At 41.1% G+C, this 26,663-nt stretch overlaps 1 protein-coding gene across 37 annotated transcripts in view; it reads left to right on the top strand.

The window, feature by feature from the left end:
* The window catches only part of EPB41L3 (erythrocyte membrane protein band 4.1 like 3), a 163,166-nt gene that overhangs the window by 58,018 nt on the left and 78,485 nt on the right, over window positions 1-26,663 (top strand). Inside the window, exon 2 of one of the 37 annotated variants that reach the window (XM_077352700.1) lies at window positions 17,591-17,723. The exons of 33 other annotated variants lie outside the window; for them this stretch is intronic. The gene's annotated coding sequence lies outside the window, so the exon portion shown is untranslated. Of the gene's footprint in view, window positions 171-501; window positions 524-7,768; window positions 7,917-17,590; window positions 17,724-26,663 lie in introns of those variants that run through there. 3 more of the 37 variants (XM_077352699.1, XM_077352704.1, XM_077352702.1) reach the window with 3 other exon arrangements.

Raw genomic sequence — 26,663 nt, 5'->3', positions numbered from 1 at the left:
TAGTAAATTGTAGGTCTGGACCGCTGCAGTGGAAGCGCTGCCTCCTCCCGCTTCTGGCATTTCCAGTCCCAAGGTCCCCTGTGGCTTTATCTCGGCTGCGGAGTGGAGTTTAAAGTTGGGGAAGAAGAGGCTCCTGCGGACTTAAACGGGAAGATCGAGGGGAACAGATGGTATTCATCAGACGGTGGGGCGGGGGGGGGGAGAGGGCGAGAGGGGGCGGCCGAGCTTGCAGACCCGGGAATCCGGACGCGAAGACTTAGGTTTGCATCGCGGGTCCTGCTTTGAAGGGAGCTTGCGTCGAAGGCATGACTCAGCGGTTGACTTACCACAACTTTTATTTGACCACCAAGATAACCGGGGTGATCCGCAAAAGTGCCGCAGAGGCAGATATAGTACCGAGTAGGGTGGAGCTTTGTGGATTTATTGGGGGGAGGTGGGGGAGAGCAGAGAACTGTTTCACATTTCTATAAGGGTGTGGTTCTACCATGGAACTTTTTCTGAATGTCACTTCGCTGAGCTGTGGGCAAGTAGTTGGGAATATTCTCCCTTAAGAGTCGTTAATGTGCAAAACTTGTATGATAGGCTATTTTGTTTTGCCTTTTTAATCTTTGAAAAATAATTTTTAAACATTGGAGCCATTAGCATCATTTTTTGTGACTTGTTTTGTTATTGTTTATAAAACGTAATAGTAAGCGTGGTTTGAATTGTGATTCACAGTTGAGTTACCTTTTCTGCGGCTTAAGTTTGTGTTAATTATAGTCCTTTTTAAAAAGAGCTCCCTTTTTGTGAATCCTTTATTCTGGTTTTGATATTACACTACTGCAACTCCATGTTCAGTTAGGTGTGTGAAATTGATAACTGATTTAAACACTTAAATGATTCCTGATTGTGCAGCATAGTTGTACACAATCTGATGCGGCACTTAATCGGGGAATTAGGTCTCTGGAACAGGGTGACTTTGTAGCTGAAATGAACATGAAGAAGATTGTTGTCCAGCATTATGTCTCTGTTGACTTTAACTGGTGATTTGTAATATCTGAGAATATAGTAGCAATGCACACTAGTCTTGTAAATTAACATACATTGGTTTAGAGGCTCAAAAGAAATCCTGCAACACCACCCCATACCTGTTAACTCTTTGTTTTAAAATGTAGTTTTGCATTGTGGATTACCAAGTACATAATTTTAATATCCTAAATTAATGAAAGCTTGGAACTCTAGAATGGGAATAAAAGTGACACACAGATACAGAATATTCTTTAAAGTGTTAGTTCACATTTGTAATTTGCACTTGAGTGGCATGCTTGTCAAGTAATGTGCTATAACTATTATCCTAATAACTGCAATGGTCAAAGCGCAGAAAGTAGAACATTATCTTGAAGTATACTGTGAACATGTCAACATTGTCGCACTCCTAAGAGGACAGACATCTTTTTTTATGTCATAGTTTTTAAACATTCACATTATGGCAACTGGTGACTTGTCAGATTAGCTGTTGCATAGGAAAATTCTGCATTGATATTGGTGGGGGGGTTTGAGAAGGGTGGAGATACAGAAGCAAGACAATTGTAGCAATGAAGTACAAGTATTGCTTTGGACATGACATCACCTTGGCTGAAGGAAATAAGGGTGGGGCAAGGAGACTGTCTGAACCATCTTTTTGTCATCTTCAGTAATCTGTTCAATAAACAAATACTTAAATTAATGCTGTGTTATTTCGAGTGGTTAACTATAATAGCGGTGGAAAGGAGGGGCTGGTACATATGAACTGGAAGTATGTGGGTCTACATGCACACCATTGAGACAGGAGAAGATAGAGATAAGAAACAGAGACAAGATAGAGATTCTGTTCATTGCCCATCTTCCAATTAAATGTTGAAATAGATATTTGAGAAATTCATTCTTTGGATAAAGATTGTGAATAGAGAAAGTTGCTTTTAGGCTGCTGTGTTTATTATTCGCAAACAAAGGTATTTCATAGTACTAAATGTATTTATTTTAAAAGTTTCTTCTAGTTTCTTTTAAAGTTAATATAAATTCAACAAAACTAGTTAATTTTTATTTTTTAAAGTGTATTTTTCAATCAGCATTGGTACAGGCACTCATCTTCAAAAGAGAGAAAACTTCTCATGCTGATGAGTACTGTTTAAGGCAGCATTGTTAATTTATAACTCTAATATATGTGTTGTTGGAGTGCTGATGTATGGCAAAACTAACACAGGTTTGGGATTCTGCAATGGAACTGCCATCAAAGCAATGTGTTTTGTCAAATATTGTTTTCTTAATCCAGAAATTTCTTGGGCTGATGGTTAATTGCATGGTGTAACCCTTTATTATTTATAAAAAGTACATGGTCTACTTTGCTGTGAACTTACCTTGTTCTGTAAGGTTTTAAGATTGTACCTATTTAACCGAGGAGAGAAATGCTTCAGCCTGTTTATTTCTGAACACGATTAATCATGTATATTTAGGCAAAATGCGATTGAACGTCTTTCAGTATTTAAAAGTATTTCCCCAAAACTTTTATTTTGCACAAATCAGAGATAAACACAGGGGTACAACTGTGAAAATATGATTACTTTCCATCTGTGTCTAGAACTTGGCCATGATTATTTTGCTAGGTTGAATGAGTACCCTGGTAATCTTGATGGATTGCTTTCATCAAAGGTATACAAGCTGTAAAAACACCAAGCAATGCTGAGAGAGACAAGAGAAGTGCCAACTGAAATTAAACTCCACAACAGGCAGCTAATAAGTCTTTTCCTCTCCAGATTGTCGGCATCAGACTTTGTAGTAAAATAGAATCCTTAACCATTCCTATTATTTTAATATTGGAGATTTCATTTACTTTTTAATCCTCATGCTACAGGAAATAAAAAATAGGATAATTTTCCAAATCTGCTCAGCATCACCCTATCATTATGTTAATTTCTGATGAATATGAAATCTAAAATTGGATTTCTGCAAATCTATAAATAAGGGGAAAGTCTAAAGAATAAATAAAATGTCTAGGCTTGAAAAGAAGTTATTTTAAGAAAGACAATAAACAAGAGTATAATTTATTTGTATTGTGATAGTAGATATTTACAGCTGTGTAACTGGCAAAAAAAATTCTGTTGTCTTCCAATGCTCTTGACATACATGAAAAGAAGCGGTGTAGATGGTAGGAAGAAATAGTCCACTTTATCTTTATGGTTTTGGCATGGGAACTCCCACAGGCTTATTTTAGCTCCTGACATAACTAATGGCTGTCACTATGGGCATCCGAGCAGAAGGGCCTCTTAAATGTAATGAGTTGGACATGTAAGTTGGAAGTGGGTTATCTTCTGAGATATAAGACATTTTAAAGGTACCTTACCTAAGGATGATGAAGTTGATTCCTGATCAAATGGAGATAATGCTGTGTGGGAAGGCTGAAGTCTTGAAGAGCATTGTCTTCCCACCTCCTCTGGGGTCCAAAAGATGCGGTATACTGGATCTAGTACTATTGCTGAAGAAACAAGAAGAAGAGAAGAAGAAGAGTTGGTTCTTATATGCCGCTTTTCCCTACCTGAAGGAGGCTCAAAGCGGCTTACAGTCGCCTTCCCATTCCTCTCCCCTCTAACAAGTTAATGCAGCTGCAAAAAAGGCATTCTACCAGCTTCTTTTAAGCCTAGAAGATAGCCCCCTGTTTCAACACAATTGATCTGGCCGCACAGATCCATATTCTGGTTACCTCGGGGCTACATTTTTGTAATGCCCTCTACATGGATCTTCCCTTAAAGACAACTTTGAACCAACAGTTGGTGCAGAATGCTTCAGCCCAGTCATGTTGCACCCTTTCTGCAGATACTTATCTGACCAATCAGTTATGGGGTTTAATTTCGTACACCACCAGCAGAGCCCTCAATAGCCTTGGACCCAAATACCTGCAGGACTGGCTCTCCTGATATACTCTGCTACAGCAGCTTCACTCATTTGAGCAAAGCCTTCTGAAGAGACCATCTTGTGAAACAGCCTGCTTGAGGAGCTCAAGAAGGCTCCCACACATCTGTCATTTTGTTGAATATGCAAAATAGGCATATAAGACTATATTTTTGAAAAAGGGAATAGAACTGAAGTAGAGTGGCATTGTCTAGGGCAGGGGTAGTCAAACTGCGGACCTCCAGATGTCCATGGACTACAATTCCCATGAGCCCCTGCCATTGATATCTGGAGGGGCAAAGTTTGACTACCCCTGGTCTGGGGGGAGGCCTTTATAATGGAATGAGACTATAATGTAGTGCAGTTATTATTGCAGGCATCGCCTGCTTTTAGTGCATAGTTTTATACTTTGGAATCTACTGTTTGTATTGTTATAGTATACGTTGCCTTTGTTATTGGTATTGTTCTCTAATTCTGCAATCCTATTGAATTGCTGTTATATGCTGCTGATTGCACTGTTTTATATTCTTTAACCCTCCTTCAGTCTCAGGGAGAAAGGAAGCCTATTAAAATAAATAACTGAATAATTTTAGCATGTCTGTATCTAACACAAACCTTACCAATTTAATCAGTTTGTCTTTAACAATAAAGGGAAATTTCAGAAATGCATGTTATTACAACACTCAAAACAACGGAATCCCCAGGACTCAACAGGAATATTGGTTTCTTATCTCACTACATATAGTAACCTTGTTCAACTCTTATATCCATATTCCTTACAATTCTCTCTTCATTTCATTTGGGAGAATGGGACTGTAATGTAATGTAAGTATGTATGTGATGTAATTTCAAATCTAACTTTCTGGTCTTCGGACTGGAGAACAAACACAAGTAGGGCTTGTCTCTTGTGGGAATGCTTCCCTGCTTAGGAGAGATGGATGGGTCCCTTTTAATTACTTCTTTCCACAACTGGGAAAGCATCTGCACCTTAACATTTTTATATCCCCCATGTTTTTGTGAATGACAACTGAACTCAAAGGGCAGATTTTGTTCTTTTAGCAAGGAACTAGCCAATCTTCATAATCATGCTGCATATTTGTTGTAAGTGCTGTTTACTAATTTACTACTAATTTACTCTCTTTATTGTCTGAGGAAGTGTGCCTGCACATGAAAGCTAATGCCTTGATTCAATCTTTGTTGGTCTTAAAAGTTTATTTGACTCAAATTTTGCTGTGCTGCTTCAGACCAACATGACTACCCACTTGAATCTAGTTAAAGTAGAGTCAGTATGCCTGTTAGCATCTAATATCAAAGGCTGGCATAAGAATCTTAAGTAGGGTTGTGTGCGGTGTCATCCAAATTGGTCGTTCTAGGCCAATGCAGCCAGCGCTGTGCTGTGGGGGGAGAGGGGAGGTGTGGGCACCGGTGCGTGTGTGCACCAACTGAAGCACCAGTGCCTGCGCCTCCCGTCCCCCAATGATATGGCGCTGGCTGCGTCGGCCCGAAATAGCCGATTTGGACGCTACCGCACAGAATCCTAATCTTAAGATCTTGATCTAGAAAATTTGTTTTTTTCCTCCTATTTATTTGTTTGTATGTTTCTTTGTTTGTTTGGATTTCTATACCGCTCATTCTTTGCAGCTCTGGGCAGTTTCATTTTTTAATTTTTGTAACATTTACATGTTGAAAAATTAGTGTAGGATTAAACTGTAAGGCTCTTCCTTTGACCAACAATAATCAAAGGAGATTGATAATGCAGTATCCACTAAAATGTTAATTTCTCCAGCCTTTGTGATAAGGGTAATCCCATTGCAGTTTGAAGTTTATCGTCTGATCTAGGTCATGAATACAACAACACTATTACCTTCACCCTAAAGTCCCTGTCTACATAGATACTGTGTACTGTGTGTCTAATACAGTACCTAATACCATCATTAAATTTGTTTTTGTCCAGAAATATGTCCTGAGGATACAGCTGTCTTGCTGAAGTTAGCAAGTCTAGATCTGGAGAACTCATGGGAACTCTTAACTGTGTCACGTTGAATGCCATGGAAAATAGAGCGTTATGAAGAAACAAATTATTAAATGGGCTTTTTTGAACTGGTTGTTTTTTTGCGCATAGGGACACAGTGTCTTAAAACACCTACACAAATAAATTGAAATAATGTTGGGCTTCTAGCAGAGATTGGTGTTTTGAAAATGTCTTTCCATTTCAATGTTTTTTATTATCTTTTGCAAGTCATTTATGTTTACCAAAGCATGTTTATTTTATTGTGCCCTTATTCCAAATGTTTTTGGGAAGCTCTTAGCAAACTGAAAGTGAAATATTGAAACATAATTTAAAAGTGAAGTGGCTTGATATTAGTTGAACTTTCCAGACCAAGATGTTAGAAGATCTGTAAGTACATAGAATTTAGGAAAGGCAATGACCAAACCTCAGAGCTAGACATGCATTTACTTTATTTAAGCTTTGTTCTTGCCCACATTGTGAAGGATTAGCAATGCTTGAAGAATGCCTGTTGTAAAGTGGGCCACATGTGACACATTATTTGTTATCTCAAGTTTTTTGCATATAATTAACTAAGGATGTCAATGTAGGCCATTGTTAAAACTCTTACATATAGTGGGAAAATATGGTTTTCATGCTGTGTTTTAAATGAAATCCTGTAACTCAGCAGTTATCATCCTTTTCTTTGCCACGACCACAATATCGGCGACGGTTGGTGTAGCGGCGGTGGCAGCGTGGATGGTGTGTGCGTGCACATGCGCACAACAGTCGAGGCAGTGTGGAGACGGCCATTGCCATAGCTCCGTAGCCGCTGCCTGACACTGCCTCTGCCACTGGCCCCCACAGGCATCCTGCTGCCCCCAGGGAAGGACCAAGGAACCCCAAATGGGGTCACGACCCCAAGGTTGAGAACCGTTACTATAACAGAACAACTGTCCCACTTTGCAGGACTAAAACACCATGTACATGGTTGGAATCTATGGCTAGAATAACATTGAGGGGTGGGATGGCTGATCTGCTACCAGACAGTACAGATGCCACAGTACATGGGAGTGTCTTGGGAGCAAAGATACCATCAGATAGGATGCCCCTTATCACTCCCAGGGTACTGCAGTGTGGGGTAAGCACAACCTCTTTCTTAACCACTGCATAGGGTGCTTGCTAGTAAAATATGTGGGTTATCTTTCCTCTTCCTCCTCCTCTCTATATGTTGCTACTGGTTCTCCTCCTCCCTCTGCACCTACTTCCAGAGAACCATGGAAGTATTTAGGTGTATCTACAAAAATTGGTTTGATAGGACAATGGTTATTTTTTCTGCCCTGGTGAGGAAAAGTAAATGGAAGGACAGTTTAGATGCCACTCACTTTAACTACCTAGGATTTGGAAATTAATTCCCATGAACTTCTACACATATGCAATCAACTATAGGCTAGTATCCAAAAATGTATATATAGTCTCTGTTTTACCTAGGTGTAAATTGCATGGAGCTTTTATTCCAATCCCAGGTCGATTCAGTCTCTGTCATCTACACAGAATGCGATTTCCATTTTGATTTTGGCCGATTTAAATTTTCCTTCTGCAACAAGAACGATTGATCCGGAGTGACCCTACCTTTATTGTGCGATATCTTAGAGTGCTTATAATGCTCAATATTTTAAAAATCTAATTGAGAAAGCAGGCTGTTTTGAATCTGGGCTTTGCTCCATGGTAGAGAACACTTGATTGGCCAAAGCTGGTCATGTGACAAGCTTGCCAAAGCAGAGGCCCCTAATTTCTCTCAACTTCTGTTGGTTTTGGATTTTTTCTCCCTCCTCTGCCTTTTTTGATCCTCTCTCCCCTCCCTTCAAGAAAAGAAAGAAAGAAGCTGTGCTTGGCTCCCCCCTCCATTCTGAACTACCCTAACCACGTGCAGAACACTTTCCTGTTTCAATGGGGAGGGGGGAAAGAGGAAGACCCGAGTTCAAATCGATCTGAATTCAACAGGATTGACAATGGAATAAACAAAGTAAGTGCAGACTCTGCCTTAGAGTGCTTTTAATGCTCAGTATTTTAAAAATCAAATTGAGAAAGCAGGCTGTTTCGAATCTGGGCTTTGCTCCATGGTAGAGACCCCCTGATTGGCCAAAGCTAGTCATTTGACAAGCTTGCCTTAAAGGAGAAGCCCCTAATTTCTCTCAACTTCTGTGGGTCTTGGATTTTTTTCTCCCTCCTCTGCCTTCTTCTATCCTCTCTCCCCCCCTCCAAGGAAAGAAAGAGGCTCCCTGCTTGGCTCCTCTCTCCCTCCTTCAAGAAAAGAAAGAGGCTTGCCCCCCTTTTGAACTACTCTAACCATGTGCAGAACACTTTTCTGTTTCAATGGGGGGGGGAGGAAGACCCGAGTTCAAATCTATCTAAATTCAGCAGCATTGACAATGGAATAAACAAAGTAAGTGCAGACTCTGCCCTAGTTTCAGTGTGGAAGAGGGGAAACGTCTCTCCCTGCCCCAGCCAGCTTGGTGTTAGGAGTGCACACTTCTAATTGGGCAAGCCGCGTTTGATCCCGCGCTACCCCACGTGCAACCAGCTGGGTGACCTTGGGTTTACCACGGCACTGATCGAGCTGTTCTGACCGAGCAGTAATATCAGGGCTCTCTCAGCCTCACCAACCTCACAGGGTGTCTGTTGGGAGAGGAAAGGGAAGGCGATTATAAGCCACTTGAAGCGTTTACACACTGGAGGTTTCATGCCGGGCTGCAGACTGGAGTTTTAGTCATGGCAGGTTGCCCCACTTCTTCCTGCACCCACACGGGGGAGCATTTGGCCTGGGGCAGTGAAGTTCCCATTGCATAAACAGTCTTTGAGATTCCTGGCAGAGAAAAGCAGCATATAAGAACCAACTCTCCTTCTTCCCTGCAGTCTTTAGTATTTCTTTTTGGATTACATTCAGAATTTTTCCTTTCCCTTTGCATACTTTGATGCTTTCTTATAATACTTCTGACTTGGGCATAGTAATTCTTGTCCTTATTGTATCTGAAACAGTGTGATATTTGACAATGCAGTCCTGTCAATCTATTCAGTGCAGTCCTCCCTGAAACCTGACTCATTTCCAATTAAGACAGCAAATATGAGAACTACCAGCCTACCTTATCTTGAAACTCTCTGAACCCTCTGATTTCACAGTCCAAACAACAGAAACGTTTCTTCCCATAACTGTACAGACATATCTCTAGGCATAGGCTATTTTTGACCTATCCCCTTCAGAATCAATATCTTCTGCTAGAGTTTTTGGCTATATAAACATTTAAGACTTATTTTGAAGCTGTTTCAATCGTGGCAAAAGAAAGTCCTTATAATATGAGCGGTTTAGACTGCAGCAATTTAAAATTACTTATTTTGCAGTAAGCTCCATTGAAATCCTGCTTCTGCTGCTCACCATAATGTGTTAAGCCTCTAATGTGCAAGATGTAAATATAGTACCCTGTAGTACCTGCGTTGAAGAGGCTTACTATAAAAATAGAACATAGACAAAGGGCTGAAGGAGAAAAAAGAAACACACGGTGAGGTATCTCATTCAAGGTCATTCAGCAATTCATGCCAAAAATAGACATAATATGCTTCATCACTGGAGTATGTGCATAAAGGTGTTGTTCAGTTGCATTTATTATGCTGTTACATGTTGTTTGGATCTAATTTTCAAGAAGACGAGATTTTATTTTGAAATAAAATAAAGGTGCAATATGAGACATAACACAAGTATAAAAATATTGATGCAAGGGTTTCATGTTTTTCTTCAAGGTGACTGCATTAGAATGGGAATGGTTATGTGGGAGGGCAACACAGATAGCTGGAGATGTAGAATTGCTGATGTATTGAGAGATGGTTAATGGGTTTGGAATGAACAAGAGGAAACAGTAGTGTTGAGGCAGGGAATTTTTCAGCACAGGAATTTGCAATAATGATAAACTTATTCAGAACAGGCAGTCATAGAAGAAAATGGTTGCTGTGTATCGACCAGGAAGATACAAACATTTATCAGAAAGATAAACACTCATATCCACAAATTTAGCATATATTGGCAATGAGGGAAGGGGCCAAACAAGTGTTGTCAGACATAAAATACTTTACTGGGAGACAACAATGCAACCCTAAGTAGAATTATACTCTTCCAAGCCAATTGATTTTAGTGGAAAGCAGTGGACAGTGTTAAACAGGTAGCAATGCAGGTTATATGCCCTCCTACTGGTAAGTGTTGGGTATATGTTGTACATTATTTTAGATTTTGCAGAATTTTCTTTATGATCTTGAGATATTAAGACATTTTCCATATCCTCAGTTCACTGTTGCTAGACATCAGCAGTTGGCATATTTTTATTCTTTCCCCAGCTCTTTTCCCTTCTAAAAGGCAGCAGGAAATTGTATGAAGATTGCTGAAGAGGCAGAAGAGTGTCTCTTGCATGGAAGTTGTTTTGGGGGCAGTAGGTAATTAAGTATTAAGTATATATTTAGTATTGTCCTAAGAACTGAAACAAATGTAATAATATAAGGGAATTCTCTGAATAATTAGGGAACTAGGAGAATAAAATATAACCAACAAGCACTCCTAGGTTATGAGACAGTTTCCCTGGGGAGCCAGTAAAAATCCCATCACTTGAATCATTTACAAGTTGACTAGACAGAGTACTCAACAGTACAATAGGGAATGCCAGTTTGCAATGTTGGGGGATGGTCAGAATGACCTAATTTTCTCCCCTCTGGTTTTATGATTTATTAAAGAGTTTTGCAGCCTCTTTTCTAGGGGCTGACTAAATGGAATTTGAAACACAGCAATTAGAAGGGCCTTTTAGTTTGGTGCCAGCACATTTCTGGTTTTGATCACTTTGCGGCAGCAGGAGTGTGAATAATGTGGATAAGTCTCTCCATTGCAACAGATTAAGTATGAAGTAGTGGCAAAGGTTTTTGAACGTACATAGTTCTGATTCTGTGTGTGGGTTAGTATTTCTTGAAAAGGCCAGTGATGAAACACACTCAATCTGATTAACAGCATAATGAGATCGAAGGCCTGCCATTATTTATTGTATTCTAATAGCCACCCAAGGCCCCCATCTACAGAGCTAAATCTGTAGTTTGCAGCAATATGGAAGCTAAAGAAAGTTTTCTACTAACTTGGTGCACTCTCCATATTTGCAGAAAAATCTGAAAATTTTAAAAATTACTGAGGGGTGATATAAATCCCCTCAAATGTAAATGTACTTCCAGTAGTTGTTACAGTTCCTGAGTCGAGATGGGCCTGATGATGGGGGCTGCACAGCCCTCCCACACTCTGTGACTTGCTCAGAGCAGTTTCAGGTGAGCCACTACAGTACCCTCCCCAGCTCTTTGGGGCTAACTGGAGAGCAGGGGAGGAGACTGCTTCATCGCCCAGAGCTACTCCAGACAGGCCAGTAGGGACTACTCCCTCTCTGCTGCTTACTGGCAATAGCTCTGGGCATAGCTTCCCCCCCCCCATGCTCTCCATCAATCCTCAGAATGCTGGGGGGGTTGTGTCTATACTGGCTCAACCACAGCTTCTCTAGGTGAGTTACAGAAAGTTGCAATCCCCGGAAACTGTCCTGGCCCCAACCTGGTGGAATGAGCTCCCGGGTGAGCTGCAGGCCATGTGGGAACTCTTGGCGTTCCACGGGGCTTGCAAAACGGAGCTCTTCCACCAGGTCTATGGTTAAGGCTGTGGGGCAGTGAGGACGATCGATCCCCCCCCCCCCCCGGTGTTAGCCTCAACCTGTGTTATCTTGAACCACCTTCCTCCCTTTCCAGAGGTAGGGATTGGTGGGGAACAGTATTTTGCCATGTTGCCTGTTCTTGTATGTCTCATGTCCATTTTAACGGGGTTTAAATGGGTTTTTTACTGGACATTGTAACCCGCCATGAGGCATTCTACAGGAGCGGGGCTGGGAATAAATTAAATAATAATAAACACTTATACCTTGAATAAAGCTTTGTTCTTAAAGGTACCACTGGACTCGAACTTTGTGCTGCAGCTTTAGACCCACACAGCTAGCCACCTGAATCTTTCAGTGTGGGGAAGTTAATGGAAATATACTATTGTGTAGGAAACTAGCAAAGTATTATGGGAAAAGTCAATTTGGGGGATGATTGCTCACGGATGAAAAACTTTCATATTGAGTTTTAGAAAGCAAAGCCATTCCAGAGGCGGCTTGGTGTAGGGGTTAAGAGCAACATCTTCTAATCTGGAGAGCTGGGTTCCCCCTTCCTCCACATGCAAACAGCTGCACGACCTTTGGCTGGTCACAGTTTTGTTAGAGCTGTTCTCACAGGGCAGCTTCTCTCTGAGCTTTTTCAGCCTCACCTATCTCACAGGATGTCTGTGGTGGAGAGAGGAAGGAAAGGTGTAGTGAATTGCGGGGCTCCAACTTTAATTATTTGTGCAGAAGAAACTGTTCCCTTCCTTCAGGTCCTTATTGTTCGTCCAGACATCAGTGTCCTACTAAACAGAAGGAGTTTGTACTTTCTTATACTCTTTTTCATTTATCAGCTCCTACACTGTGTAGGTAGTTATGGCAGTTTTTTAATTGGGGCTCCTAACTACATGGTTTCACTTGGATGGCATTGCACTGAAAGAAAGCCTATCAGTGTTTCTTTATGACACATCTAACCTACTGATTTGGCTTGTTTGCAAGAGTCTGTGTCAATGTTTACTTTTCCTACACAACTGACCTACTAGTCCTTCAGTGTTTGTCGCGTTTGTCGCTTTGCTTGTTCTACTTTGTATTGCATGTCAGAGTAACAGTCCATTGTGTGCAGCTTGTCGCAGCGTTCATGAGAGTGGGAGCTTCTCTGGATCTGGAATTCTATACTGTGAATTATTTTAAATGTCTATGTATTATTTTAAAAGTCCCAGTAGTTAAGCCTTACGTTTAGCATCATCATCACTTTTTATAATTCAAGAATGAGACAAGACAGTAAGATTGAGTTTGGCAAGTTCTCACTCAAAATTTGTCCATAGAATTTACAAATAAACAGAAGAAATACTCTCTTCTGTATGTATGTATATATGACTTGGGTGTCTTCAGATCTTAAATGCCACACCTTTCACCACGGATAAATCTATTTATTTAGCCATCAAGTCACAGCTAAATTATGGTGACCCCATGGGGTTTTCAAAGCAAGAGACATTCAGAGATGGTTTGCTATTGTTTGCCTCTGTATTGTGACTCAGGTATTCCTTGATGTTCTCTCATTTAAACACTAGCCAGGGCTGACCCTGATTAGTTTATGAAATCTGACAAGATTCAGCTAGCCTGGTCTATCCAGGTCAAGGTATCGGTTTAAATAGTCCTCATTTGTCAATGGGTATGGGGGCCGTTCTTCCAAAATGGATCCAAAGGATTCCACCTCCCCTCACCATGATATTCATTAGGTAACTAGTATGGTGCTGCAAGGCTGTTTGAGTGCAACCCACACTATATGATGTGAATGCATTAAGGTTTAATTGATGCAAAGCTAAAGTTGGGCTGCCTTGGGGTAGAGACTCAGCAATAGCTCATCTCCCACCTCTGTCAGAAGTAGTTTTATGCCCACTTAGTGAAATTTTTGTTTATGCAACTTAGGTTAAATTCAGCACGTCGGGCTGTGTACTAGCACATCAAGACTAGAATTGGGACTTAATAAATGGGCAGGAGAAAAACTAATCAATTGTCATGTGGCAAACTACATTAAACAAAAATCAAAACTACAGCAGATTTCTACATGTTGTAATGCTGGTAGCTGTTTATGAACAGAAGTTTTGTCCCAGGAGACAATTACTGACTTATAAACATATTTCAGCAGCAGCATATTTATGAACTATTTTAGCAAAACATTTATTGCATCTCCTTGCTATGCAGAAGGTACCAGGTTCTATACCCAACAATGTTAATGGTACAGCAGCAGAGAAATAACAGTGCATGCACTCTACAAATTCCCCTGGGAAGCCACAGAGAGATGGGGCAAGCCCATCCTATCTCAGCACGCCTATGAACATGGTGGACTTGCCAGAGAGATGGCTGCACCAGTTTTAGTGTGCATCTCCAGAGATGGGGTACCTGTGAGGATTCTGGGAGCAAGTGACTCCTCTGTGGTGCTAAGCATTCCCTCTTTTCATTTCACACCACCAAGATGAAATACTGTGTGCTGTAAGTATGCATATCAAAGACCCCAGAGACAGAGTCCTGACCTGTATCACTTGCCATATACTCTGTGTTATGGGCTATCCTGTCTTGGATTTCTATAGTGTGGGGGAACTATGACTGTGTACAAGGATTGGCTTTTACTGTGAGAGGTATGATTGGTTGTCGCCATAGCCTGTAAGTTTGCAAGAAGAAATTCAAGGAGTAATTAGTGTTTCTGAAAGTATGGTGTCAGAATGCAAGGATAGACAGCTTGACAACTTTAATACTGTTGTAAACAAGGCTGCTCCCTTAACAGGAACACTACATTTGTGGCCAAAGGCTTGGATAAATAATACAATTTTATATGAAGGAAGGAGCCCCTGCAGGAATTTCTCCTGGACCACATGACATGGGAGTAGTCCACGTGCTGGAATGCTCCTAAGAGCATGTTGATTAGAGGCCTTTTGTCCTCAGCTTCCAGAATATTCATTTTACTCTAGTTTGGTGGATTATAACCAAAGGCTATAAAACCCTCCTCATTATATGGCATACCTCTGTAATTCACTTTCAAATCCAGGGAAATGTCATCAAGCTGCTGCTCAGATTTGTTGGATCAGACTAAGCTAGCACCCTATTCCAGCAACTCATTCCATATAAATCATCTTATACTCCCCTTGGATTCGCACCTTCCCGTAAATAATCTTTTCCCACATGCATCATTAGGGCTTCTCACATCGCTCCAATATTGTCATTGGTTCTGCTCCTGAGCCTTCTTTGTGGTTGGCTTGTTTCCTGGACCTTTGTTCTTTTGTTAAATCACTGAATCCCCCTTGACTTCGATTCCCAGCTTCATAGTTTTGGTTTTGGTTTGGACTTTTCCTTCACCTTGGACCAGCTTGTCTGTCCCAGATTTCCCCTCAACAGACTTTTCTCTTCAGGATAAGGCAACATATGTTTTTCTTCTCATCCTTTCTGTTCTCCACTCAAACCCAAGTAGGCAACAACCAAGGATACTATTGCTAGGATTGTGTTCTGATATTGGAATGCTGTTTTCCCCTGCATTTTGTTTTCAAGCCATGTATCTTGTTAGGTTATTAAAGACTTTATTATTTGAGATTCTGTTTTCCTTAATTGGAATGCTGTATCAGATCACAGTCCAGGGGTCTAAAAGACGGTCCAGGGGTATATTAGATTGTTTAGTCCCAAACAATCACACCAGTGACACAGTGTGGCCCATGACTTTCACGTTATGGGTCTGACGTGTGTACTGGTTGGGATATCAGTACTACAAAATATGTGGATGAATAAACATTGATTATGCAAACCATGACACTGATACATTTTTTTAGAATCCATCTTTGGAGTAGTGAAAGGAACTTTGTAGGGATTTTAAAAAGAAAAAAATCAACAAATGATCCATTTGGGTTTTGTCTAGCTGTGGCAGCTGGAAAGTTTAATTATAGGCTGAGAAGCCCAACTGGGATTAAGGAAAGTGTTAGCAGAAGGGGTGAATATTAATGACAGCTGTTTGCCACAGGCCCCAAGAAACAGTATGGGAGGGGGAACTAAAGTGTAATGTCCAACATATGTGCTATAAGTAAAAACCCTGGTTCATTAATATGGAGTGAGAATATGTCTTCAGAGTTAAGATTTATTCAAAGTGGAGCTTCCCTACCCCTTTCAGTGATTATATATTTACAAGAACATTTTGCGTCTTGTTGAAGATCAAAATTCCATACCAGTAGTTGTGTATTGTCCAATATGCATGTGTCATGCAGTTGCCCAGATGTCACTTCTTAATGGTACTTTCATTTTTCAGGAATGGGTTTAAATGATAATTGCCCTGAGGTATAATACTCAGCCAAATCAAGCAGCTCTTAAAATATGATTAATAATAATAATGACCTTCAGAAACAAATAGGCATTGTGTAAGGAACTTCCTTAAGGAAATATGAAAAAAAAAACCTGCTAGGAATTGCCATAGGTCATCCTTTGATTTTTGGCTTGGTGTTGAGTCTGTGTGCATGGATGTGGCAAATGTCAACCTATCCTTCTCATCCAATTCAACCTCTGTAAAAGATAATAGTAAGCTTCTGTAGACATCTGGTTTCCTTCTCATATTTGGAGACACATCAAAGAGGTCTTTATTGACTCACTGCGTCAGTCTGACAACTCTCTCCTTATACTTATGTTTAAAATTAAGCTCAGTTGTTGGAGTGAACAGACACTAGCTTTAAGTCTAGTGCAGCCTTTTGTCTCTTGTTCATAAAAGACAAAAGGTGTTTAAAGCACTAATGTTCTGTCATCTTTCTGGCATAAAGAAGAAAGCACCATAAAGTATTTAACATTCAGGCCAAGAATTCACTACAGGAATTTCCTGTCTTATATAATCATAGAGTTGGAAGGGCCCACATAATTCATCTAGTCCAACCCCCTGCTCAATGCAGGATCAACCTAAAGCTTTCATGAGAAGTAACTGTTCAGCCGCTGTTTGATGTTCAGCTGCTGCTTGAAGACCGCTGGTAAGGGGGAGCTCACCATCTCCATAGGCAGCCTATTCCACTGCTGAACTACTTTGACTGAATTTATCCCCCCTGCTATCTAGTTGGTATCATTCTACACATAGTTTAAACCCATTACTGTGTGTGCTGTCCTCTGTTGCCAACAGGAACCCTCCTCCAAGTGACATTCTTTCAAATCATGTCGCCTCTCAATCTCCTCTAGGCTGAACATTCCCAAGTCCCTCTGCCTTTCCTCATGGGGCTTGGTCCCCGGGCCCCAGATCATCCTAGTTGCTCTCCTCTGCACCCTCTCAATTTTGTCCACCTTCTTTTTGAAGTGAGGTCTTTCTGAAGTAAGAAATTACCAAGAGCAAACACCATCTCACAAAAGGTGGTGCATGTCAGCCATTTTTCTATAAGGAATATTCTATGTATTCTTGCTACCCATTGTTCAAAGAACTTGGTTTGAAAAGATTGACCTGGAATGAGTAAGCAAGGATTGCCCTTCCCCAACCTGCCAGCTCAAAGACAGTTTATGTTGGCATGCTACCTAGTAAAGGGAACTCCCAAAGTCTGGAGATCAAGATAGTGGTTAGATCCCCTCATTCAAATTACTGCATTCCCAACTGACTCTTTAACCTGGTTAGCTGCATCTCTTAGCAGTGATCATAGTTTGATACAGAATCTAGTTCTCCAGTCCTCAAACATTCTACTCTTGCAGCTAAGGGCTTGTAATTGCACCAATCTATAACAACCCCTGTTTAGAACAGCCTGAGTGAATTTCAGCACCAGGGTCTTGCCTTTGTGTCCTGCCTTGGTCTAGCGACTGGTGTTAACAGCTAACTGGAACAGTTTTGCATGACTTTGTGTTGAACCAGGTTCTGGACTGTAGCCCAGACGAGGTATGCACAGTAATTAGTGTAGAGCAGTGGTTCTCAACCTGGGGGTCGGGACCCCTTTGAGGGTTGAACGACCCTTTCACTGGGGTCGCGGCAGGGTGAGCAACTTGGTCACTGTTGCCGCTTCTCCTGCAGGTGCCTCCAGTCTCCTCCCAGGCGCTCCAGGTGGAGGCGCAGCTCAATGGGACAAGAGGCAGAACTGAACTGAGAAACCCCGGGAAAAAAACCATTTATATACAACCATGAACAATGGATCTCCACACTATTGGTCAGTTTCAGTTTAATTTCTGTGAAAGAACACTTGCATAATTTTATGGTTGGGGTCACTACAACATGAGGAACTGTATTAAAGTGTCGCAGCATTAGGAAGGTTGAGAACCACTGGTGTAGAGCAACCGTGGCAGATCTGCTTGGGAAGTATGGGGGGAAGTACACTTTTCAGCAAATACTTTTGCGGCAAGAAGCAAGCTGATATTTTAAATTGTACATGTAAACAGGTGGCAAAATAGTTATTTATTTATTTATGTATTTATTTATTTATTTGATTTTTATACAGCTCTCCCATATGGCCCAGGTCTCTGGTTTTAAAAATGGTATATAACCATTAAAGCCTATTAATGTACTGTGGTAACCTGTTATGTAACTTTGTATTTTGATGGATCATTTAACGGTTTGCCTCTGACAAAGTACTTTCTGCGACACTCCACCTCAGTAAATATGCTCTTGTCATATTAGAATTCTTCAGCTTATTTGCCTGCTGTTGCACACTGTTGATGGTAGCACTACCCAAACTGTGCTGTAGATTCATAAGTGAATCTTGCAATTAAACATGGAACAATAGAGAAATTATTGGTATGATATACTTTACATTAAAATAGAGCAATGGAAATGTAAAGAGTGAAACAAGAGGATATGCAAAACAGTACGTTGCAAGATGTTCAAATCACTATTTTTATTATCTGATTACATGTTTGATTTGATAATGCATGTGTTTGGAAGGACATGGAAAATCACAGATGTTGTTAACTAACTTCTCCTTGAATGCTCCCAGTTTAAAGTTTGAAAGGTCTTTGTGACATGACTAATTACTAATGTTTATGTATGCATGTTACTAGAAGTGACAAGTAGACAGGCACAGTCGCTATTAGTGTTCTTGTCTCCAGCAGAGGCCAGTGGATTGCACAGATAGAAGTACAACATGCTCTTTTAATGCACATGAGTTTGCTCTCAACATATTAATAAATTATATCGCAGCCAGCCAAGCATCTGGGATGCCGTTATGTCTCAGAAGCTTTTGAAGTCAGAGGAAATGGTTTGTATATTACTGAAATGCTAGTGGTGCTGTACTTTGTAGCACCACCACAAGCATTGAAACATCGAATTGGTGAAATTTTCCCTCCAGATCTATTAATTATTTTGTTTTCCTGTAAGGCAAGAGAGAAAAATAAGTTCTGCATGTTGTGTGGGGAAATATTAGGAGCACAGATAGAGCTGCAGAAACCTCCATGTACAATCAGCCTTGAATCTGAAACCAAGTTCTACTTTTTGAGGGAATCCTGTTTGGCATCAATGGAGGCCAGTGTATGGCGAAATGGGAGAAATTCGGCTGACCCTACTAATTTAACCTAGCAATCCTAATATAATGTGTATTACATGCATGTTTAAATCATCATACAATCTTGCCAGAGCTGTTTGTGAGAGAAAATATGGTGCTCTCTGGGACTCAATAATCTGAAGATATGCCAACAGAATACCTCTATGGTTTCCTTCTTTGTGTAGCTTTGATGTCTTAAATGACCAAGATGGGTAGTGGGTAGCAGGAAAAAAGAGCAAGAGTCCAGTAGCACATTAAAGACTAAAATTTGTAGCAGGGTAGGAACTTTTATGAGACACTGCTCACTTCTTCAGATACCAAAGTTCCCATCTCATTGCTTCATTTTTCTCCCACTTTTCTCCCAGTGGACACCTAAAGTAACTCACAACATTCTCTCCTCCATTCTCACAGAAATCCTGTGTAGTTGGGAGGCTGAGATGGGGCAAGGGGGGGGATTCAAACTTGGATCTACCAGACCCTAGTCCACTACACTATGTTTGGTCTCTTCTAAGGGACTGAAGGAAACAGCAGCCAGTATACATTATTAGCCGTATATAATTTACCAGATCTCATAACATAAGGTTCATATATAGCAAATAGCTCTAAAGTAGAAGCACTGACAATAAGGATTCTGGAAAGGTTGTGTGATAAAATAGAAGAATCCATCATATGCACTCTTTAAAGGCTCCGTTGAAATTTCTGATTGCCAGGAATAAAAGTTGAGGGCTGGTTTACTTATTCCATATCCGTGTCAGTTGATTGAAATGGCAGCTGCAACATCAATCTTGAAAACATCTGAAATTGATACAGGTGCACCTGGAAGATGTTTTCATGGATCAGACTGCATCACTTTGAAGAAGGTCTGTTGTTTATGGTTAAACTCAAAAAAAGATTAAAACAATAATGTGGAGAATAAATATCAGCGCTAACCTTATATTGTGAAAGTCCATTGCTGGTAGAGTGCAGCTGTTCTTTTGCCTTTAATTCTGTTTCTGATATTCAATACATCTGGCACAGTAAGCAGTTGCATACCAAGGAAATCTGTTTTCACAGTTGACATTTTGTTGTTTGAAAGGATGTTTTGCGTACTTTTCACAGAATAGACAATGTATTTGCACTAGTGAAATACAACTTTTTGTAAAATAGCCAATGACCAAAACAGATTTTTATTGGAGTTAGTAAAAAATAGTGAGTACACAGAAAATCCTTAAATATATGTTAGGAAATAATAACAGATAATTTTCACTTTTCAGAATTCATCTCAGTGAAAAAGTATAACAAAAATTCAGAAACCATATAATTATTCTAGAAGGAAGGAAGACCCTGTATCGCTTCAGGGCCAATTTGCTTGTTATAAAGACCTTGCATCCTCTGCGTGATCACAACAGTTCCTGTTCATAAGAGATATGTCAAGAGTTCTGTGCTCTACATATGTTTTCCCAGTGGGTCAAATAGCACCTCCCTGTGGCTGTTTCAAAACAGGAATTGCTTATGCTCCCTTACTCCTTTCCCTGATTTCAGTCAGGCCTGTTAGATGCCTGGGAATTATGTTCTTAGCAGATAAACTTCCAATCCTGTCTATGGACATGCCCCAGAGGCTACATCAGGGCTTTATAACATGAATTGGCCATCAGAATTATCGCATGTGGGTTTGCATATTATGTCACTCCTGTTGTGCTGTGACTCTGTGGCCAAAATAATGTTAAAATCATGGTCTTTAAGATGATAATTTAGTTGTCTGTATTCTCAAATACTTTGGCCACCTCATGAGAAGGAAGGACTCCCTGGAGAAGAGCCTAATTCTGGGAGCGATCGAGGGCAAAAGAAGAAGGGGACGACAGAGAATGAGGTGGCTGGATGGAGTCACTGAAGCATTCGGTGCGAACTTAAATGGACTCTGGGGAATGGTAGAGAACAGGAAAGCCTGGATGATCATTGTCCATGGGGTCGCGATGGGTCGGACACGACTTCTCACCCAAAAACAACAACAACAATTCCTTCTCCTGCCATGACCTGGATAGTCCAGGACATCTTCCAGGGTCAGCCCTGATTAGTGTTTGGAAGAGAGACCAACAAGGAATTCCAGAGTCACTAGGCAGAGGCAGGCACTGGCAAACCACCTCTGAATGTCTCTTCCCTTGAAAACCCTACAGGGTCATCCTAAGTCTGCTGTGACATGACGACCGCTTACACACACAAATTCCCCCTCCCACTTGAACTAACAGCAAGTTCTAGGGACACATTGCAGTCCATCAGACATCACAGAGGAAAGAGTTATATGCTACTACTGACAGCACTGCTATGCTGATCAAATTGGGAGCATGGTGGTATAAACATAGATGTTGGTAGAGCTAATCACAGACAGCATGTGGTGTGATACAGTGGTTAGCAAACTGACAATTTCCTGGCATCATTTTCATAATTGCCTTAATAAGTGGCAGTGTGTATCTCTGCAGTGACATTGAAGGCTCAGCTAGATGAGATGGAGATCCATTTATCTTTATATTTCTATAAATAGCAGCATCAGAGCCTCAGTTGGATCAGAACTGCTATAAGAGTCATTTGAGATTGCTACTGTTAAGAGGGATTGAATGGTCCTGTCAAAGTAAGTAGTATAAAATCATCAGGAAGATGGCCAGTGAAGAACTTTCAGAATTTACACTGTAGATTTCAATAATTATGGCATGAATCACAATATTGAGTTTTATTGCCAAAAGCGTTTGTGCAGGGGCCTGCAAACTTATAATTACATCAGAATTCAGGGCAAGAGATTAGCAAAGAGTGTAGGAGAGTTTATTTGCATTACTGAACATGCTGCGTACATTCTTGATATGTTGGTTCATAATGTATAGCGTCTTGCAGCCCAAACACTGGTTATTGCGAGTCGTGTTATGAAGTGGTCCATATGAGGTCTCCCAATAAAGTAATAAATATACTCTGCATGATTGTTTTAGTGCACTAGCATAAATCTGTGCATAGTATGCTCTTGAATTATTGCAAACTCTTAATCTGTTATTTCTCTTACTGCAAAACATGCTATAGAAGCCCCTTATTCCCCTAAAAATCTTGCCTGTAAAGACCTTTGCATGCTGGTTAATCTGACATCTCACCTACCTCTCCAGAATACTTCAATTTAAATATACCAATATTAAAAAGAAAAAAAGGACCACAATCAACATCTGCTTCTGGAGCCACAGGCTGCAGATACAATAGCTGAAACCCATTATGCACAACACAGCTATGACACGCTGACACTCTCCCCCGTGTACACACATAGGTGGAGCTCCGCCAGCTGTGCCAGCGCAATGGCCCTGTGCATGCAATGCAGGGCCGGATGCGCCAGCGCCAGCGGCTGAAGGGGGGATTGGTAGCAGGGGGGCCCCACTGCAGGATGGTGGTGAGCAGCATGCTGTTCTCCCACTATGGTGGGGACGGAGGGCTGCCCCTGTTGGCTCTGTGGAGCCGCGGAGCCGGCAGGGGTGAGAGGCATTCCTGCAGGGACGCCGTAGGTCGGGGCTTTCGGCCCGGCTCCTCCAATTATGCATGGGGCTGGCCCTCGCCTGTGCCCTCGAGGGTCCCAGGACTCCGGAAGAACCCGTGTTTCGTTAACGCGGGTCTTCCAAGGGCCTGTGCCAGGACACGCCCGCTCTGGTGGTATCGGCAGAGTGCATAATTGGGGATTTTCCCTGAAGCCCTGCTGCCACCCGCGCAAGTGTTCTGGCCCATGCCTAATGGGGTCTGAGTGTGATAACTGAAATCCTGGCAACATTGAGTTTAGTGACATCTCATTGCTGCAAATCGTATCAATGTCAAATCTGACTGCTTTGATTTTTGCTCATTTTGGAATTATATTATTACATCCATTTGGTTTCAAAATGAAATGGTTGTGCTCTTTTTTATCACCAGTTGTATCCTGGTGCATTTATTATATTACTATCCAAAGAAGGCCAATTCTAAGAGTAATTATCTTAAATCTGATCACTAGTTTACTAATAATATCTCCCCGTTCTTAAACTAGTTCATTGAATTAACCTTTATGTTGATATTAATTATATTGGTAATAATTGAGGGGAAAAGAGTAGACATTAAATTGCTGATTATTTTTTGGAGCGGAATCTATTTGAGACATGCTAGTACATTTTGAATAGCTCTATAGTTCATTGGTTTTTTGTGTGTGTGTCCTACAATATGTAAAATATAACATTAATACATCACATTAATATAACCTAGCACATATACATATATGTGTATCCCATCAAGAGGATGATTCTAGTAATGCTATAAGGCAGTGGTCCCCAACCTTTTTATCACTGGGGACTGGTCAATGTTTGACAATTTTACTGAGGCCCGGGGGGGGGGTAGTCTTTTGCCTAGGGACATTGCCACCTGAGCCCCTGCTCCATTTGCTTTCCGTGGGCGCCCCTGACTTCCCTCCACCTGCAGTGCCACATCAAGGGGGAGCCCCAGCCATGGCAGCTGCTGGAGAGCACCAAAGGTGAGCCAGCAGCAGAGTGGCAGGGCAGCCCCCGAGGCAGCAGCTGGGGAGGAGGATGAGGAGGAGCCGCAGCCTGGTACCAACTGCTCTGCTGACCGGTACTGGTCCCCGGACCGGGGGTTGGAGACCGCTGCTATAGGGAATATTAAAATACAGCCAGTTTCTAACCCAACTAGCTATTTCTGTTAGAACTCCAGTTATGACATTTTATTTATTTTGCGAAAACAAAAGTTAAAAGCATGTGCTAAGTTAGGTAGCTTAAATCCCACTGAAGTCAGTGGGGAGTTAATCACGCTAACTGTACAGGATTAGAGCCAAAGGCTTTGTGGAATTTGCAACTCATTTCAGTGGAACTTCAAATTAAAAAAATGTTATTATATAAAGCCATGCCACAGTATAATTTAAATCAATGTTCACTGTTATTGAACATTAAAATAAAAGTTGTAAGGGGCTTTAAGGAGCAAAAATTGCCATAAAGGTCACACTAGATAGTGAAATGGGTCCTTGGATTATTAAACATTTATATTTCAGTTTGCTACATGGCTGAATTTCCATTGGTAGGAAATCTCAGCCCAGATAAGCAGCTGAGATACTAACACTGCCTCCCTAAGCAGTGCTACACCCCTATAAGCCCATTGACTTAAATTGACTTAGAAAGGAACAACTGCTTAGGATGGTACCATAAATCAATTAAAAGAAAAATAATTTTTAACAGGATTAGTCACTTTATTGTAGCATGAGCTTTCATGGATCTGATAGTGGTCTGTAGTCAGCAAAAGCTTGTGTCTTTTAGATGCAAAAATATATATCATTGTTTCTGTACCAGGCTAACATGAGGCAGTCTCTGGAATTTGTTTCTATGGAAGGCAGGTACACACATTGTGGGTAAGCAAAGGAGCTGGTGCTAATGAGGCTAGCAGTGTTACTAGTGATATTTCTCCTACAAGATAGTGAAGGGAATTAAATTAAGCTGTTCCAAGAATCTCATCTATGCAAGTGAAGTCATTACACAGAGTGCATTGTGGTTATCATTAATCATAGGCAAGGAAAGCCAGCTGATGCCAAGCAGTGAAGTCAGTATAAAAGGACTCTTGGCTTTACAGTAGGTAAGAGGTTGAGAACCCAAAAAAATTAGACCTGAATAATAATAAAGTTGCAAGTCTACTGAGGGCCATAATGAACCATTTTTGCAAATCTTTCCTCCCTTCCTAATTGCTTGATGAAACATTTATTTGTATTCCATTTCCAGAAGTATTAGGTTATAATAGTGTCATTTACAACTACTTTTTGTTTTGTTTTCCTTATGGTTTGAATGAAGTCTGAATTATTATTTTCCTGTAATCAGAAATCTTTCTCTAATCCTAGTGTAGGAATATTTTTATTCTTCCAGAGTAATTCAGTAGGGCTAGAACAATTTCCTATATTTCCATTTAATTTTAATTTATATTTTAGCAGACTCATAGTCTAAGTGTTTAACATAATGCTATTTTATGAGTAAAACTGTGTTTTAGCCATATTATTTATGTAACTGTGAAATTGTTTTGATTTTGCTGGTCTATGACCGTAATAAAGAATACTACTACTACAGTAGGGCTAAAGGACAGAAGAGGACTGAACATAACATTCAGATGGGTTTAAATGCTAGAACTTCTCTTTGTGGAAAAAGAGCTGAAGGGACAATAATATCCTGGCTGTCTTAAGCCTCACTTCCTTGCAGGGTGAAGAAGCAGGAAAGACTGAAAGAAATTTGAGCCTAGATTAAACTTTTTTGTGAACAGAGGTGCTATAACTACTCTGTATAGATGTGTACACTACTACACTAGTAACTACTGATAATCCCTATCCGGTATTAGGAGATAATTTCTAGATTGAAGTCAGTGATTTAAAAGCAGGTGTAATTAGACAGTTGCCTTTTTAGTAATTAAAGCATTGATTTATTGCTTTCTTTGCCACCTCTACCCCACAGTGTTATGCCTTTTACGTCTCTTAAAAGAGGAATGTGGGGATGATATCTGTATAGACTCCAGCAGGATCTGTAGCAGATCCGTTCTCCCTGCATAGCTAATAGTATGCCATATTGCAGATATACGGCTTTTAAGACTTCATTGAGTTCATGCTTTTGGTAACCATGACACATGCAAATTGGAGATGGGAGGTAGTAATGGTCATTAAAATCTCAACTACATTTCACACTTAGTTCACTAATTTCCCTGTTTGTTTGTTTGTTTTTTGATCTGGTAAGCCATGTAATTGTGACTGTACACAGATGCCATGTTACCTGTCTAGTGAAATGAAAGTACTACGTGGTAACATTGATACTAGACTACTACAATGTCCTCTGCATAAGTCTCCAATAGAAATCAAACTTGGGGATTCCAGTTGGTGCAGAATGCAGGTTCGTTATTACCAGGAGTTAGACAGAGCATGCCTATTACTCCTATAGCCAGTAAGTAGGTGCAATTCAAGGTATTGGCTATCCCGTACAAAGCCCTTCATGCCCTTGGACTCACATATATGCTGGATGGTCTCTCTGCTATGCTCCACCACAACAACTTCAACTCATCCAAGTAGGGCCTTCTATAGATGCCAGCCTGCAAACAGGCAAAATTGACAGCTGCCCATTTGCTCTTGTAGCCTTTACCTCATGGAATGGCCTGCCTGGTGAAGTTAGGGAGGTTCCCACTCTCTCGGTTTTCCATAAACAAGGCAAAACTGAATTATTCAGGAGGAGAAGAGTTACATTTTTCTAGGCCATCTCTGTTCCTAAAGGAGTTTCAAAGCAACTTACAATTACATTCCCTCCTTTCTGAACAACAGACACCTGGTTGAGATAAATAATGCTGAGAGAGAACTGTGACTGGTCCAAGTTGGGCTTCTCCCCGCGGCTGCCGGGCGTTTCCCGGGCTTCCGGCGGCAGCGGCAGCAGCAGCAGCAGCTTTTGGGGGCGATTGGTGGCCTGGAGAAGGGAGTGAGGCTGCGGTGGGCTGAGGCGTCGGGAGGTGCTTTGCGCCTCTGCCGGCGGCGCGGCTTGCATCAGGGCCACTGGGGCAGGTGAAAATGGCGGCGGGTGGGCGGTGGCCGAGTGTGTCGGCGGGCGAGAAGAAGCCGGTTGGGAGGGC

Source organism: Paroedura picta, chromosome 9 (genome assembly GCF_049243985.1).
Source record: "Paroedura picta isolate Pp20150507F chromosome 9, Ppicta_v3.0, whole genome shotgun sequence".
NCBI lineage: Eukaryota > Metazoa > Chordata > Lepidosauria > Squamata > Gekkonidae > Paroedura > Paroedura picta.
This window is presented reverse-complemented; position numbering and strand designations above follow the sequence as displayed.